The 13654-nt window shown below is 40.3% G+C and overlaps 1 protein-coding gene across 2 annotated transcripts in view; it reads left to right on the top strand.

Moving 5' to 3' along the window:
• LOC106881999 (low-density lipoprotein receptor-related protein 2) overlaps window positions 1–13654 on the top strand; it is a 146098-nt gene that overhangs the window by 1291 nt on the left and 131153 nt on the right. The gene's annotated exons all lie outside the window — the stretch shown is intronic.

Below are 13654 nucleotides of genomic sequence, written 5' to 3'. Positions count from 1 at the left end.
AAACCTGAGTAACTCCTGCAGTATTACCTGTAAATAAAATCTAAAGAAAACTTTATTTATATTCGACTTTTAATTGCTGTTTCCGTTTCATCAATATCTTATACAAAACGTACATACATTTATATATACATACATATATATATATATACATATATATATATATATATATATATATATATATATATATATATATATATATATATATATATATATATATATATATATATATATAACACACTGAATTGAATTCATTAGGGTGAGAGATTTTGAACTCACTGGCCGATAAATTTCTTAACGTCTTCCTCACGTGGTCTTGATGTCGCATGGTCAAAATTAACGTGAGTTATTTAGACATTAACAAATTTATTAGAATATTTAGCTGAAGATCAGAATAGAGTATTCTTTGCTCTTAACTGTGAAACGATCGTACTAAATTAACTAAAGGCAAGTGGTTTTTTTACTCTTCTCTACTGTTTTTTGTTCTGTGTGTATCAAAAATATCGCTATCAATTTAGAGTAATAATTTGTAGTTTTGGAATCAGTAGTTCTTTGGCTGCTATTTCTGAATTCTCAGTATGTTGGAGAAGCAGGTTACTGTCAATCCCTATATATTTATGATTATAAATGATTTTACCGAAAAGGTTTTTTCATACTGAGCTACCCGGCAAAATTGTTAATTATTAATTTTATTACTAATTGACGATTCCCTGCCCTGCATATCTATATATATATATATATATATATATATATATATATATATATATATATATATATATATATATATATATATATACATACACACATATATACAAATGTATATACATGCGTACGTACATATATACATACAAATATACGGTAATCCCTCGACTATCGCGGGTGTTATGTTCCACCACCACCAACCCCCGCGATAGGTGAACCGCGATAGGTGGACCGCGATACGGCTAGGGATTAGTCTACTTACACACATTACATACATGCATGCATGCATACATACATACATACACGTATACATACATACATACACAAACATGCATCCATACAGATAGATAGATAGATAGATAGATAGATAGATAGATAGATAGATAGGGGATAGATAAACAGACAGACAGACAGACAGATAGATTTAATCTATTTTAGGGTGCACACCCACACACACACACATGTACACATACGCTTATATACCTATGCAGGCACACACACTTATCCATACGTCCACACCCACAGACACACATTGGCATTCGACATACATTAAACACTCGGCCGTGCTAAGGAAGTCACTTCTGCTTGGTCCACTCCCTGCTAGAAGCAGCAGCTAAAATCCATCTGATAACACGTTGTACTGTCGAAGAGATGAAAGACACTGTGGATTGTGTCACCCTAAATACACTGTCTTGTAAAATAGGATGTGGTGGTTACGGTTGTAACGGCTTTCATCCTAAGACTGTTTGATAAAGGTGTACCTGGATAAACAGGGATTAAACGTTAGTCGTGTGATTGCATATATAAGTATCAATGTGTGTTGTCTGTGTGTGTGTGTGTGTGTGTGTGTGTGTGTGTGTGTGTGTGTGTGTGTGTGTGTGTGTGTATGTAAGTATAGATAACACATTATATCATAATGCGACGGGGGAAGCGAGTTGGCAGAATTGTTAACGCGCCGGACAAAATGTTTAGCGACATTGCTACCGGCTTCAAGTTTTGAGTTCAAATTCTGCCTTTGTCGATTTACTCTTCATCCTTTCGGGGTCAATAAAATAAATACCATTTGAGCTCTGGGGTCAGTGTAATCGACTTGACCGAACCCCTTAAAATTTCCGGCCTTGCGCCAAAATTAGATAGAATTATATTGTAATGCGACGAATTGGCAGTGTCGTTAGAACATCGGACGAAATACCTAACAGTATTTATTCCGGTTTCTTACGTCCGGAGTTCAGATCCCGCAGATGTCATCTTTACCATTAATTCTTCCGGGGGTCGATAAATAAAGGACCATCCTAGGACGTTGCACTCCATTTTTTCTTTGGTGAATCTGTGACGCTTGAAAACGAGGCAGACATATTGCCTCGACTGAAAAAATTACGATTTGAGACTTTTAAGACAAAAAGGAGTTGGGAGGCTTGTTCGACACCTCGGATCATAATTATGTATTTGGGTTGATCAAATCGATTACAGGTTCTTTATAAATAATTTGTAGTTTTGTGCCAGTGTGAGATACTATTTTGAATCAAATACAAATAAATGCCAGTTTTCTGCCATTTACGGTTGAATGCGATTACTTTTGCAAGAGAAAGTCGTCCATATATAAGATATTTGCAGTTAGGAAGATTGCAACACCAATACTAACTGAATGGATTAGATACAGAAATATACCGAAAATGGCTGGAGATTTCCTTTCCTGAAGAGATTCTATTTAGAGCTGTTTACATTACTGGCATGCATCGAATTCAGTCCAGTAAGCGTTTTAGCTGCATAATATCCCACTGACTTTGGCTCTGTATTATCCTGTAAATGGAGGTGGGTGGCCTAGAGGTTAGGCTGTTTCACTCACGATCGCTAGATCTTAGGTTCGATTCCTTGACTGGGCAGCTCGTTGTGTTCTTGAGCAAGACAATTCATTCCACATTGCTCCAGTCCCCCTTCGACCAGGGGGAATGGTTGGCCTGCTTTCCTAGCCAGCGGGATGGCGTCATTTGAAGGTTAAAACGATACAAAAGCGCATTGTGACCAGCGATGTGTGACAACATCTGATAGCCTGGTCGGTCACGTGATTATTCTACAAATGCATACACACGTCGATATTGTATACAAACAAGGATATAAACTACACATGGACATACATATGACCAACTAAATCTTCGTGAAACCATATCCAACCTTCTTAATAAAAGTCTGGAATACAATATTGGTTTCAAACTTTGGCACAAGGCCTGCAATTTCGGGGTGGGAAAGAGTCGACCCCAGTGCTCAAATAGTACTTCTTTTATCGACCCAGAAAGGCTGAAAGGCAAATTCAACCTCGGCGGAATTTTGAACTGAGAACGTAAAGACGGACGAAATGCCGCTTGGCATTTTCTCCGGCGTGCTAACAATTCTGCCAGTTTGCCCGCCTTAGTCCTAAACCAATTAAGTCCGGTAGACCAGGGCAAACCCCGGACAAAGCATCAACAAAAATACAATAACAACAGCAGCAAAAGCAACAACGACAGCAACAACAACAACAACAACAATAATATATTGAAGCGTATGTGATTAAGGTTTTGAAGCATTTTTTTTCTTGTTCTTTAGAGAAATTCTATCAGTCGTTGTAATTAATAAATCAACTTTGGAGGAATGAAATGTCAAGTAGACTCAGACAGGATATTTATAAAACCTAATCCAACTCTGTGCCTTGCAGTAAGCGCCGAACTAAGCGCTTTTTCGTGACTATCACTTAATAAATAGGGAAGGAAATCGGAACTCGTGACTTCCATGTATTTTTCGTGTGTCTGAGAACGAAAAGAAAGTATTTCTATTAAGGAAGAAGAAGAAAAAAAGAAAGACTGCTATATAACCGGTCAAGCCGTGTAGGCATGTAGGTGCCAAAATTGTGTCATTGACTGTGGCTGATGTACCAGTATCTGGTGACTCTGGTGGGAATAGAGAGATTATTGGGGAACAAATAGTAAGACAGTTGCTAATGGAGTCGGAAGGAGGAGAATGACTTTATTGAAAGGCCATTCTGTCATTCGGCAACAAAGGGATCGCTGAGAGATAAGTGTCACATACAGAGGTAGGTAGAAAGCTGTTGAGCTTGGCGAAGACGTGAGAGAAAGAAAGAAAGATAGATAGAGAAAGAGTGAGAGACAGAGAGACAGCGATACAGAAAGAGAGGGGGAAAAGCATATCAAGTAACAAGTGACAATCACAGCAATATGGCCGAGGGGAAATTCCTTCGCGGAATGTTCTTCATACTAAATGCATAATTTACGTTAGAGTTGTAGTAAAGATCGACCAACTGAGATTATCGAAGCAATCACTAGGTTTATTTTTTACTTGTTTCGGTCAATGCGGCCATACTGGGGCACTGCATAGAAGAGCTTTCAGTCAAACAAATCGAGTCCTAGGATTTTTTTTCCTTCTTAAAGTTGTGGTACTTATTCTATAATTTTACTGAACTACTAGGTCACAGGGACGTAAACACACCAACGTTCGTTGTTAAGAGCTGGTAGGGGATACACACACACACACACACGCGCATACACACACACACACACACACACACGCATACACACACACACATCATGTATATATACGACGAGCTTCTTTCAGATTTCATGTGCCAAATCCTCTCACAATGTCGGCCCGGAGCTACAGTAGAAGACACTCAAGGTGCTACGCAGTAGGATTGAACCTGGGACCATGTCACTAGGAAGCAAACTTCTTACCACGGAGCCACGCCTTTTTAAGGGTTAGCAAAAATAACTACACAAATCCATGCCTAACTCAAAGGACTAATCTAATGTCACAATTCAAAGATCTCATAAATCTGGGAGCGAAACGCCTTGGCACAGCCGTTTGCCACCATTGAATCGACGATGACTTATTTGACGTCAGACTTTTATTGTTTCTCTCATGCTCTTCCTTCTTCCTTCTCTCTCTCTTTCTCTCTCTCTCTCTCTCTCTCTCTCTCAGTCTCTCTCTCTCTCTCTCTCTCTCTCTCAGTCTCTCTCTCTGACTCTCTCTCCTCCCCCTCTCTATCTATCTCTGTGCGTGTGAACATATTTCTCTTTATCTCTCACTCTCCCACTCTTTCTACCTGTCCATATATATTTCTTTGCACGTATGCTTACCTCCACTGCCAAAAAGTACTGTCGCCAAATCAGACTGAATATCCATTCAGCCTTGCCAAATCGTTAACGTCCAAACAGCGGCGCCCAATCGTCTCATTTCCCATAAATTTGTATATTGAATTTATTTTCGGTTAGAGCAAGAACTTACAGTGCCTATAACCTGATGGAACTTTTTTAACGTATCCTTGTAGTATCAATTGTTCTTCTGGATTGAAATTGCATCTTCTCGAAAGAAGCGGAATTAGACGTAAACTGGTTGATTAAGTAATTTTAATTACCTAGTGATTAACCTATCACTTCTTCCCCCAAGTACTGTTCAGTTGATGCTTCCGTAAGGAGGTTTATTATATACCGAAACATTTTCTGATTTGTCTCCATCACTTGCCGAAATGATTGAAACAAAATTAATCATTGAAATGATATTGTCTTTTCCTCACCGCATAAGTAATCCTAAACAGATTTTAAAACTCACTTTGTATTAACTCAGTATTTGTGCAATTAACACTAATAATTAATTACTATATAATTAACACTAAATTAATATTGTTTAATTGTTCCACATGTACGACGAGCTGGCAGAATCGTAAACATGTCGGACAAGATGCTTCTCAACTTGTCTTCCGGCTCTTTACGTTCTGAGTTCAAATCCCGGTGAGGTAAACTTTGCCTTTCATCACTTTGGGGTCGATAAAGTAAAGTACCAATCAAGTACTGGGATCAATGTAATTGATCGAAAATTGATGGCCTAGAACCCTGCAACGGACTAGTGATCTCAGTCGCTTATACACTTTGGAAACTGAGTAACCGGCCTTGTCCTTGGTCTCAAAAAAAAAAAAACAAGTGTTCCATGTGGTTCGTAACTACAGATCACGAATTCAAAAAGCTTTGTACTTTGACTAAAGAAGCGCACTGTAGACCTGGGCTTTATGTCTCAGAGCTTGCACAATGTCAATTTAATACATTATCGTAATCACGGGCTGACATTTAAATGTAAAATTCTGGATAAGATTGCTCGACGCGAATGAGTTTTGTATTTGGAAAATATGTTACATCATGGTACCTAGCTCATTTCCCTTCCTCTCGCTCTCTATCCCCCTCACTCTCTCTCTCTCTCTCTCTCCCGCTATATATTAATACACATATATATATACACCTCCAGCCCTAACCTCAATTTCCTCTCTCTGATTCATCGATGTGAAATTAGCAGTGTTATGTTTAAAAAGCTGTGTTATTAATCCTTGTTTGTCTTCCAAACTCACAGTTCCACGAGATAACGCCTTCTTCCCAACTGTTACCTTTTACAACATCCAAACTGTCAAAACTACCTGTCATATTTTGCTATCAAAATTTACCTGAATCTACAATCTATTCTGTCAAAATTATATTTTCATTAAGACAGAACTAATTTAGGTTTATGTATTTGGCTAATACCAGGCACCTCGTCTGTGTTTTCGAAATGGGCTGGGTCGCAGCTAAGATACAACTTTTACGCCGTTACCCGGCTTCGAAACAACTTCCACTTTACAATCAAATGTAATTTCCTGTAGTAGTAGTAGTAGTAGTAGTAGTAGTAGTAGTAGTAGTAGTAGTAGTAGTAGTAGTGGTGGTGGTGGTGGTGGCGGCGGCGATGATGATGGTGGCGGCGTCGGCGGTGGTGTTGAAATTAGTTGTAGTTGTGGTTGTGGTAATGGCGGCCGCCGCAACAGCAGCACCAACAGTAGTACTGGTAGCAGCAGTAGTAGTGGTGGTGGTGATGGTGGTGACACCGGCGGTGGTGGTGTTCGTTGTGACAATGGCGGCAGCAGCAACAGCAATAGTAGTAGTAGTAGTAGTAGTAGTAGTAGTAGTAGTAGTAGTAGTAGTAATTTGTTGTTCTTGCTATAGTGTGGGTGTTTGAGGTCGTATTGGCTGTAGTACCAGCAGTGATGTGGTACGAGAGATTAGTCGTGTGGCGATTATTAATGGAACGCGTCGGAAGCCATCGCCAAGCAGGGTGAATATCCTGTCGGCCGTGCTCAACCCATAGCTGCGTCCAGTTGGCTCGTTCCGGTACTGAAGACACGTGATATGGTGGTGAGAGGTGATTGGTTAATAACCATAAGATCTTGGTTTCAGTTCTTAGCTCGAGCGGTGCATTGCATCTCACACATCCTCGATGCTCCGCTGACTTACGGGTATGGGGGGGGGGGGGGGGGCAGAGGGTATCGATGTCTCATCGCCATTACATAGGCCCCTACAACAATTAGCGAAAGCATCGTACCAAACAGAAACGGATCCCATAAAATTCAAATGTTCACTGGACAAATTTCTTCAAAAAATCCCGGACCAGCCTCCTACACCCAGATATGTCTCCAACTATAATAATTTTGTTAGAGTGGGCCATGGTGTCCCATATATGACTAAAAGGCTTTACCACGTGGTGCTGTTAAGTTCGACATGGCCTGGGCCTATACTGACCGAAACCTATCAAAGTTATCAAAGTTACATTTACAAGCTATGACCCCAATGAGCTTCATGCGATTCTTGAAAGTGTAGTCTATTCTTAGCTACAATAACGGCAACATGGATTTCTTCCATCTTCTTGCTCTGTTAGAGTATTTGAGAAAAATTATATCAATGTGTCCAACTGGTTAAAATTCTATTTATATTTTTACGCAGCTGAGGATAGCCTTGCATTTAAACTGATGTAATAATTGCATTGTTCAGTTAAATGGAGGTGCTTGAAACAGTCGTACTGCATCACCTCTGGATATCCTGTTGCTTCTTTTGATTTTATTCACCTTACTTCGAGCTGTGCAGATAATACCAGACTGACTCGGTGCTTCAACTTGAGTAGCCAATTCAACTGAATCTCAAATAGATGAGTATATATATATATATATATATATATATATATATATATATATATATATATATATATATATATATATATATATATATTAGTGTTTGTATGTGTGTCTTTGTGTTTGTGTTTGTCCCCTCTCCCACAGTTTGAAAACCAATGTTGGTGTGTTTGCTTCCCCGTAACTTAGCGACTAACAGTATAAGTGCCAGGATTTAAAAAAGTACTGGGGATCGTTTCATTTGACTAAAAATTCTCCATGGTGGTGTCCCAGCATGGCCACAGTCTAATGACTGAAACAAGTAAAAGGTAAAATATGGAAGATAGATGTATGGGGAGAGAGAGGGGGAGCGAGAGGGGGAGAGGGGAGAGGGGGAGAGAGGGGGAGAGAGATGGCTGGCTGGCTGGATTGATGGGTAGATAGATACATTTCTTTTATTAGCCACACAGGGCTCAACGAAGATGGGACAAATACAATGTAGAGCTTTTCTTTTTGGGAGGGGGAAGGAAGGAAAAAAAAAAAAAAAAAAAAAAAAAAAAGGAAATTGGTGGTGTCGATCAAAAGGGATCGTAGGAAGGGAAAAAGGGGCAGTTCGATCAAAAGGGATCGAAAAAAAAGAAAAGGAAAGGCCGATCAATAGGGATCGTGTATCACACAGTAATGTTCTCGTGTAAAAAGAGGGGAGGACAGTTTAGGTTTAGCCGTGGAAGGAAAAGCCCACGGAAAAGACCACGGTAACCTTGGTCAATATTCTCATTGAAGAAACTATAACAGTAAGTGACTCTCTTTTGCCTTTTTGTTTTATTCTTTTTTCTTGTTCATAGGGTTATGCTCAAGATGGCTCCGTCGTTCACACGTGCCATCCTTGCTACATTCACCCATCTTTTTTTGAAGCATTCACTAGACAAGACTTCCCTTTCTACTCTCAACTTCCTCTTCAGGTGATACTTGAAGAAGTTGATGAGAGATTGCCCAGAGAGGAAAGTCTTTGTCTCTAGACCTTTCAGACGCGTCCACCATACACATTCTTTCGCCATAGCCACAAGTACGATGAAAATAGCTCTTCCTTCCCGTTTAAAGGAAGGAGGCGCGACAATATTCACGATAGACTCGGCTGATAGACCGACTCGTCCCACACGCGATAGCAGTTGTTCGACGTAAGCCCACAGCTCGGAAATGGTGGGACACTGTACGAGTGCGTGCAGAACGGTTTCGTCGCTCTGCCGGCATCTCGGACAGGTCGGCCCCGTGTTTCTCGAGCCATGCCTGTAGAGCTTATCCCGAACGGGTAGTGCTTCTCGATAGCACTGCCAGGCCAGGGATCTCTGGAAGTTGTCCATAGGTCCCGGCCCGAAGGTCGTCTTAAACAGGCGAGTCAGGTATTCCTCGTCGACGCCCAGGTTCGCCCCGAGATCGTCGTCGTACCTTCCCTCCACTAATCCACTATAGAATGCGTTAGTTGTGATGCAGTCGCTCAAGGTTGACCCGGGTTGTGGGTAGATAGATAGACAGATCGAGAGATAGATAGACAGATAAAGAGAGAGAGATGAATGGATAGATAGATCGATGGATAGACAGACAGACAGACAGATAGAGAGAGAGAGAGAGAGAGAGAGAGAGAGAGAGAGAGAGAGAGAGAGAGAGAGATGAATGGATGGATGGAGAGATCGATTGACAGGCAAGTAGATAGATGGATAGATAGACATATAGATAGATATTTATATATGAATGGATCAATAGATAGACTGAGAGAGAGGGGAGAGGGAGAGATAGGGGAGAATGGAGAGGGAGGGAGAGGGGGAGAGGGAGAGGGAGGGGAGAGGGAGGGGAGAGGGAGGGGAGAGGGAGAGAGAGGGAGAGAGGGAGAGAGGGAGAGAGGGAGAGAGAGAGGGGAGAGTGGAGAGAAAGATAGATAGATAGATAGATAGATAGATAGATAGATATGTGTGTATGTATGTATGTGTTACGTATATACACAGACACACACACGGAAGAAAAGCAAGTTTCATTCCCGATTTAGGAAACGGTGAGGAAAATTAAACTAAATAGGTGAGTAAATAAATATACATTGCCGAACTCCATCACGTCACAAAGGTGAATAGCAGAAACGTTTACAAATGCTATGCAGTAATGTACGGGGAGCTGAGTTGCTTTACATTTTTAAAACGTCACGCCGTATAAAACAAATACAATTTAAAGCAGCCGTTGGTTTCTTTTTGCTTTTTCTTTGATCGTCTAATTAACGCCAAGAAATGATATTGTCACCCACAAACCTCGTCTTCATTACATTACAGTCTGCCTCTTTTTTTTTTTTTTGTCTACATAAAAATAGCTCGTATGTCGTTACTGTTAACTGCAAGTCAGTCAAGATGGATACACATGCAGTGACGTATCGACAGTGTGTGCCACCTGGGGCAGCCCTTGAGTTCTCCGCTCTCTCTCTCTCTCTCTCTCACCACCACCACCACCGGCCCCGGGATCTCAAGCCCATCGAGGCTTATGCGGCAGATTCGAAAGTGCCGCTCCCAAAAAGTTTCTCATGAACCGTCTTTCTCGTCCCCTCCAGGGTCGTAACATGATTTGAAAGCTAGGGGAAGCGAGCACTTAAAAAAAGGGGGGGCGTGAAACATACAAAACAATGTTTAACTCATTGATTACACATTTTACAAAAAAACACCAATTCTGAAAAACGTGTTCGGTGAGTTGCGGTCGCTGAACCTGCGTTGAGATTTCCTCGTTGGTTCGTGGCCATGGAGGGGAATCAATGGGTTGATTCGAACTTAAAACACACATGACGATTATTGATTTTCATCTGAATTATGAAACTGCTCTTAAAAAAGGGAGATTAAATGTAGACTATCTTGTTAGGTTGTAATCCAGTTAAGTTCAAATCTAATCTTTCGTTTATTTTTATATCTTTTTCTCTCATTCACTTCTCTCTCTCTCTCTCTTTCTCTCTCACACACTTTCTATATCTCTCTTTTTTCCTGTATCACTTTCTTAATCTCACAGGTTTTCTCTTTCATTCTCTCAATCTCTCTATCTCTCTCTCTCACGTGAGCACCCGCACTCACACATACCTCCGTCTCTTCCCCTATCTTTTTTTATCCAATGGCTTCGTTCTGACCCTCACTTTCCATCTCTCTCTCTCTCTCTCTCTCTCTCTCTCTCTCTCTCTCAATCTATCTATCTATCTATCTGAGACACACGCACGCACTCACGTACACACCTATACACTAGCGTTTTATCTCTCTTTTCTTTCCCTCAGACTTTTCTCTCTCTCTCTCTCTCTCTCTCTCTCCCTCGCTCTCTCCCTCTCTCTCTCTCTCTGCCCTCCAACTCCTCCCTAATCCATTCACTACCACCTTCACTCACCCGCCACGTCTACGAACAGTCTGGTTCAGACGGTTCGTCTCCATTGACAGTTATGTGACAAATAATGGTGAAGGAAGCGACGTGGTTTGGAGAGACAGAGAAAGAGAAGGGAAGGAAGGAATGAAGGGTGGTCGCCTTAATACATATATACTGTACGTGACATATATGGGACGTGGAAACTGCTACAACAATAACTACAACACCAACAACGAATGCAACGAGTTTTACAATAACCACAACAAGACCACAAAACCAACGACCAGAGAGAGAGAGAGAGAGAGAGTCCATTACTACCACAATGACCACCACGGTCCTTCTACGTCGTGTTACTTGTCACAGTAGATTGCAGCAGAAAGGAATTATTATCCCTCCTACACTCTCCAACTATCTCAGTCCGTTGTTTGCTGGTCGGTTGATTACATCATTCAGTGTCGTTGTTGACGATGTTGTTTAGACCCGCATAAGACTCTGACCTAGCAAACCTGTGATCAAAGCTACGACAGACTTGACTCTAACCGTATTTTTTGTATATTAGGAACCATTCTTTTTAAGACAGTCGAACTTTGCTGATTTTTTGTGGTTATCCTACATCCGTGATAGAATGAGAACTGTATCCCAAATGCTGGGGTTCAACTTCTGGATTGGAAGTAGTAAGTTTCAAGATAAATACCCACACAGAATTAAGGGAGAGATTCCAAAAAAAAAAATTTACTTGAAAGATTATGATTGGTACTAGAAAATAACTGCGTTTTCTTTGGGTAGTGACTGTTACAGTACAAACACCAGGGACACAAGACTACGTGAACTAAAGAATACACTCATCACCAAGAACTACCCACCATCACTAATTGATATAGGATTTTAGCATGCCCTAAAACTCAACATTCACGAACTTAAACATCCCAACCTTAGAAGGATTTACAACTAAAATTCCTACCATACATCTCCACACACAATCCCCTTAATAATGAAGCCTTTGACACCATCCTCCAGAACATTCCTCTACTAATAAGGGACTACAGAATGAATTTAATCCTCCAAACACACACCATCATAAAGAGCAAAAGACAACCCAAGTATGAAAAGTCTCCTAACACAAGCCCAAGTATACTTGACAACAACACTGAAGCCGTCAGTAAAAAATGTGGAAGATTTGTAGTATATGCGTCAACTTAATTGAGGGATCGGAGTTCTCCTTCAAACAAGGTCAACATTTTACAATGAAAAACAGCTTCACATGTGCTTTGGGAAACCTAATATATATATATATATATATATATATTAACTTGCTCAGGATGTCGAGAGCAATACATAGGCCAAACCAAATACAGTTTATGCCAAAGGATGACCCTACATAGATCCCAGATTAAAATTTGGGAATACAGAAAAATAGCATTCAGTGAACCCATCGACATTTGCACCACTAACGAACAACGCAACTTCAGAATTTTTCCCCTCCATAAATTCAGGGACGATGCAACCTATAATCAGCGCATTAGCATAGAGTCATATTTTATCGCAAAATATAAACCTCTTTTGAATGCTTCCACCACAGATGATACTACTACAAGGTCCTTAGAATAATACCCATGCAAATATTAAAAAAGATATATTCAAGACAGTCACTCCCCATGAATTTATTCAGAACAATTCCAATCACTACTGCTATAACTACAACAGATCACTTTTAGGTCACTTGACCATTTAAGAAAACTCTACAAACAGTCTACTACTGTCATACTACTCCCGTCTTCTTTTTCTTCTTCTTCTTCTTCTTCTTCTTCTTCTTCTTTTTCTTCTTCTTCTTTTTCTTCTTCTTCTTTTTCTTCTTCTTCTTCTTCTTCTTCTTTTTCTTCTTCTTCTTCTTCTTCTTTTTCTTCTTCTTCTTCTTCTTCTTCTTCTTCTTCTTCTTCGCTGTCTCCTTCCTCGGCTACTGATGCTCAAACAATCAAAATCAAGAACCCAAATCCATCGTATTGAATATTTCTTCAGATCTGCTACTACCTGAATTAGTGCTCTTTTCTGGAAGTCGTTCTCAAAGCATATATGAAGCCTTCAACTTTTTCTATCCAAAAGGATTTTTCAGCCCAACATTTTCATGATATTATTTATAGCGTTAGACAGGCAGCAAGCTGGCAGAATCGTTAGCATGCCAGGCAAAATGCTTAGTGGCATTTCGTCTGTCTTTACGTTCTGAGTTCAAACTCCACCGACTTTACATTACTTTCTTTACATTTCATTCTTTCAGGGTCGATAAAATAAGTTGTAGTCAAGTATTGGGATTGGTGTAATCAACTTATCCCATCCTCGAAATTGCTGGCCTTGTGCCAAAATTGGAAACCATTATTTATAGTTTTATATCTGCTCTGAGATCCAGTTCCAAAAACAAAGGAATCATAGTGCATGTTTGTGTGTGTTTTCATGTATGTTTGTGTGCGTGTGTGAGTAGAATATGTGTCTACATATGTTTGTCTTCCAAATTGTCCTATTAAAGTATTGGCCAGCCTAAGACTACACCTGAAGACACGTAGCCAGATTCCAGGACAGTGGGATCAGATCCCAACCAGAACTCCTTAAGGACACAGCTTTGCCTAATCCAAATTAATGCCA

The sequence above is a fragment of the Octopus bimaculoides genome, chromosome 8 (assembly GCF_046866305.1).
Source record: "Octopus bimaculoides isolate indiv1 chromosome 8, ASM4686630v1, whole genome shotgun sequence".
Taxonomy (NCBI): domain Eukaryota; kingdom Metazoa; phylum Mollusca; class Cephalopoda; order Octopoda; family Octopodidae; genus Octopus; species Octopus bimaculoides.
The sequence above is the reverse complement of the archived record's forward strand: the minus strand, read 5'-3'. Positions and strand labels throughout refer to the sequence as shown.